Below are 5630 nucleotides of genomic sequence, written 5' to 3'. Positions count from 1 at the left end.
AAAAAAAAAAAAAAAAAAAAGAATTTGGGGGCTGGGTTATGGCTCAGTGGTAGAACTCTCACCTACAACATGTGAGGGACTGGGTTCAATCCTCAGCATCACATAAAGATTAATAAATAAATGTATTTTTTCCATCCACAACTAAAAATATATTTTAAAAAAAGAATTTGATCAATTTCACTCCCCCATCCTCCTACTCTTCCCTCCTCCCTCCCACATCCCCTTCCTTTACCCTAATGATCTCCATTCTACTTTCACAGTATCCCTCACCTGTCTATTTTTCTCCTTCTAGCTTCTACATTTAAGAGAAAACATGTACATTTTTATGGGTCTGACCAAATCATAATTTCTCTCAAAATTAGGATCTCCAGTTCCACCAATTTTCCTGCAAATGACATAATTTCTTTCTTTTTTTATGGCTGAATAAAACTCCAGTGTGTGTGTGTATCGACATTTAGGCTGATTCCATAACTTGGCTATTGCTAATTGTGTTATAGTAGACATGGATATGCATGTATCTAAAAAGTAGGTTGAATTTAATTCTTTTTTTTTTAAAGAAAGAGACAGAGAGAGAGAGAGAGAGAGAGAGAGAGAGAGAGAGAATTTCAATATTTATTTTTCAGTTTTCGGCAGACACAACATCTTTGTTTGTATGTGGTGCTGAGGATCGAACCTGGGCCGCATGCATGCCAGGCGAGCGCGCTACCGCTTGAGCCACATCCCTAGCCCGAATTTAATTCTTTTTGATAAATACCAAGGTGTGATATAGCTAGGTCATATGGTAGTTCTAGGCTTAGCTTTTGAGGGATCTTGAGACTGCTTTCCATAGTGGCTATACAAAATTTACATTCCTACCAGCAGTTTTAATAGTTTCTCTTTTCCCCAAAACCTTGCCAGCATTTACTACTATTTGTATTCTTCTTGGGGATTATTATTCTAACTGGAGTGAGATAGAATCTCAGTGTGTTTGCATTTCCCTGATGACTAAAGATTTTGAAAATTCTTCATATAGTTGCTGGCCATTTGTATTTCTTTTGAGAAGTGTCTGTTCAGTTCTACATTTGTTGATTGGGTTATTTACTTTTTTAATGTCAAGTTTTTTGAGTTATTATTCTGGATATTAATCCTCTCTCAGAAGAGCAGCTGGCAAAATTTTTCTCTTATTCTGTTGTCTCTTTGCTTTGTTGTTTCCTTTGCTGTGGAGTAATTTTTTTATTTCCTGAGCTCTAGGGGTCCTATTCAGGAAGTCTTTGCCTACACTTATTTGTTGAAGCATTCTTCCTATTTTTTCTTCCGTTAGAAACTTTCCTTGTTTTTTGTTTATTTGTTTGTTTTGCAGCACTGGGGATCCAACCCAGGACCTCATTCATGCTAGAGAAATGCTCTAGGAACTGGGGATGTGGCTCAAGAGGTAGTGCGCTCACCTGGCATGCGTGCAGCCAGGGTTCGATCCTCAGCACCACATACAAACAAAGATGTTGTGTCTGCCGAGAACTAAAAAATAAATATTAAAAAATTCTCTCTCTCTCTTTAAAAAAAAAAAAGAGAAATGCTCTACCAGTGAGCTACTACCCTTGGCCAGTTTCTAGTCTTAGGTCTTTGATCCATTTGGGGTTCTCTTTTATACAGGGTGATAGATAGGGATTTAGTTTTATTCTTCTACATATGGATTAAAGTTTTCCCAACACCACCTGTGGTGTATTACATTTATTGATTTGCATATGTTAAACCAGGCTTCCATCTCCAGAATGAAAGTAACCTGATCATAGTGTATATCTTTTATTTCCAAGTACTGGGGATTGAACTCAGGGGCACTCTGCCACTGACCTATACTTGGGTCCTTTGTAATTTTTATTTTGAGACAGGGTCTCCCTAAATTGCCAAGTCTGGCTTTGGCTTTTAACATATGATCCTGTTGCCTTGACCTCCCAGGTCACTGGGATTTGTAAGCCTCTGCCAGTGTCCCTGGCTGTAGGATCTTTGTGTGTGTGTGTGTGTGTGTGTGTGTGTGTGCTAGGAATTGAACCCCAGTAGCGCTCAATCACTGAGATACACTCCCAGGCATTTTTAGTTTTTATTTTTATTTATTTATTTATTGTGGTACTGGGAATTGAACCCAGAATTGCATTACCACTGAGTTATGTCCCCAGCCCTTTTTAGTTTTTATTTTTAAATGAAACTATTATTATTATTATTATCATCATCATCTTCATGGGAACTTAACCCAGTGGTGCTCTACCACTGAGCTACATCACCAGTCCTTTTTATTTTTATTTATTTGTTTGTTTGTTTGTGGGTACTGGAGATTGAATTCAGGGGCACTCGACCACTGAGCCACATCCCCAGCAGGCTTAGAATTCATGATCCTCTGGCCTCAGCCTCCTGAGCTGCTGGGATTACAGCCATGCACCATCATGCCAAGCTCCTTTTTATTTTTTTATTTGGAGACAGGGTCTCATTAGATTGCTGAGGCTGACCTCAGACTTGCAAGATTCCCCAGCCTCAGCCTCCCTAGTAGCTGGGATTACAGGGTTGCCTAGTTGGGAAGACATTTTTAAGGGCCTTGGAGCCATTCCTTTGATATGAAAATCAAGGAGGGCAGTGCCTTTATGTGATTACCACCAGAGGAGTTTCTCCTAGGTGCCTTACTTTAAGCTTGTCAGCATTTGCTTGTTACAGAGATAGTAGGTTTATTTATTTCTTCAGACAAAGGAAATTAACTAGCACAGAAGGCCACTCCAATTTCCAGGTGAATTTAGGACTTGTGTGGCAGTACTTAGTTTTTACCCCTGGGTGCTGCTGTGCAGACAGGCCAGGGAGCTGCATACCTGGACTTTCTGGTTTCTCTCCCCAGTTTTGAATGGCTTGAAATAGTACACACAAAGTATGGGATCTGGCTTCCCAGACAGCTGCCAAAAGGGCAAATGATGCAATCTAGAAGTGTGGCAGAGTTAATGTCTGTAGGGTAAACTCTTTTTTCTTTTCTTTTTTTTATATTTTTTAATATTTTGTTTTAATTGTAGTCGGACATAATACCTTTATTTTATTTTTATGAGGTGTTGAGGAAAGAACCCAGCGCCCCACCCCTGCTAGGAAAGGGATCTGCCGCTGAGCCAAAACCCCAGCTCCTATTTTTTTAGTTGTAGTTGGACAAAATGCCTTTATTTTATTTACTTGTTTTTATGTGGTGCTGAGGATCGAACCCAGGGCCTCACACGTGCTAGGCGAGCACTCTACTATTGAGCTACAGCCCCAGCCTCTTTTCTTTTTCTTTTTTTTTTTTAAGGGTAAACGTTAACCAACAAGAAAAAATTTGATTGTGTATTATATTTTTAAATGTTTATTGCTTATTGCTGCATTATAATGATACATAATACTGGGATTCACTTTGCCATATTTGTACATACACATAACATAAATGTATCAATCAAATTCTCTCCCCTTGTTTGTGACCCACAAATCTGCTTGCTCTACTCCACTGATTTTTGTTGTTGTTGTTGTTTGTTTGATGGTCATGGTGGTACCAGGGATTTAACTCTGGGATGTCCTACCACTAAGCTACACCCCAGCCCTTTTTATTTTATTTTGAGTCAGGATCTCCCTAAATTTGCTGAGGCTTGCCTTGAATTTGCAATTCTCTTATCTCCCAAACTGCTGTAATTACAAGCACCTGTCACTACACCCAGCCTATTCAATCTTTTTTTTTTTTTTTTTTTGTACTGGGGATTAAGCCTGGGGTAGCTTTGTTGAGCTACATCCCCAGACCTTTTTTTTTTTAGAGGGGAGTGCTGCTTAGGGCCTTGCTAAATTGCTGAGGCTGTCCTCAAACTTGCAATCCTCATACTCCCAAATCACTGAGATCACAGTTGTGTGCCCACCGTGCACAAGTGGACTGAAAAATCTTGATATCTCTCTCTCAAATGTAGAAAAATGACAGGTGACATTCTATGGATATGATGCAATCAAACTATAACAATTTTACTAAGAACTTTAAAAAAGGGCTGGGGATGTAGCTCTGTGGGTAGAACTGGGTTCAATCCCCAGTACAAATTTGCCCAAAGAACCAAGCAATCTTGTCCTTGTCCCTACCAATTCTCTCAAAAGAAAGAAAAGGTTTCATAAAATACTGAAAACAAGTGGGGATACTATCTGAGGATCATAAACTGTAAAGAGTTCTTTAAAAATAGAAAGCAGCTCTGATGAGATTATGAGGGTGAAGGGAATTACAAGTCAAAACAAGCAGTAGAGGGGCTGGGGATGTAACTTTGTGGTAGAGCACTTGCTTACCATGCAGAGGTACTGGTTCCATCCCAGAACTGCAAAATACAAAACAACAACAACAACAACACACACACACACACACACAACAAGCAGGAGAAGACAACTAAGAAGGGAAGAGTATGTCTAGTGAAAGTCTAGACAGAAAGAACAAGAACTGGGCTGAGGGGTATACCTCAATGGTAGATAACTTGTCTAGCATGCCCAGTACTGGGGGAAAAAAAGAACACACTATACTCTAGGACTAATTTTTTTTAATTGGTACCAGGGATTGAACTAGGGGAATTTAACCCCTGAGCCACACCCACAACCCTTTTTATATTTGTATTTAGAGATAGGGCCTTGCTAAGTTGCTGAGGCTGCCTTTGAGCTTGCAATGCTCCTGCCTCAGCCTCCCAAGCTGCTGGGATTATAGTTATGTACCACTGTGCCGGGCTACAAAGGATACTCTAAAGGGTGCTAGTTCAGTGATCAGCCCCACCATTGCCCTTAACACTGGACAGACAGCATTCTGATATTTGACAGTGAGCTCCCTAACTGCTGTCTGATTAGCCCCCCTAAGGGTGAGGAATTCTAAGAAGTGTATCAGATCTGGGTGAAACTTCAGTTCCTTGCAAACAAAATGGAAAGAAACACATATTTGTAGAGAAGAGCCAATCTTCAGCCTGTCTACTCCATGGCAAATTACCCAAAGTTGACAAGGGTACTTAACAAGTGCATTGTGAGAAGTTGACAGTCTTGAGAACTGTGCTCTCTTTCTACTTGCCTACCCCTACTGAAGTGGCACCCCCTTTCTCCACAGAAAATCCCTCTTCACCATGTCTGATTTTAGGACTGTCAGCAAAAGAGCCCATTGTAGATAAACTTCCTATTTTCGTGTCACCCTGTTTACTTGGCCACTGGCTGAGAAGATACCAGCACTCCAGGTGCTGGACATCCCCTTACTAGTTTTTCACAAATGTATCCAGTATAGTACTTTGGAGAAATGTGCAAACAAGGCCTCTTGTCACAGAGATGTCTACATTTTTAAGATAAGTTACCAACTGGGCTCCATGGTAACAGCTGGCAGGGGGAGGAAAGAAAGGGGAGAAGAAGCTCTCCCCTCCTCAGGTGTTGTCCTTGAAGAGTTAACATGCCCAGAACAGTGAAAGAAAAAGCTGTTTATATGTGCACTTCTGCAGACTGTGAACTTCTGAGCCCCTCCCCTTACATGCTGGGTATAAAACTCTGAAACTCCCTGAACTCGGGGTTCAGGGGATTGATTGATTACAGCAAAGGCTGTACCCTCTGAACCTGGCTGCAGCCAAATAAAACTGTTTCCTGCTATCTTTGGTGCCTTGCCTCCTTTGTCC

The sequence above is a fragment of the Marmota marmota genome, unplaced genomic scaffold (genome assembly GCF_001458135.2).
Source record: "Marmota marmota marmota unplaced genomic scaffold, marMar, whole genome shotgun sequence".
NCBI lineage: Eukaryota > Metazoa > Chordata > Mammalia > Rodentia > Sciuridae > Marmota > Marmota marmota.
Note: the sequence above shows the minus strand (reverse complement) of the source record.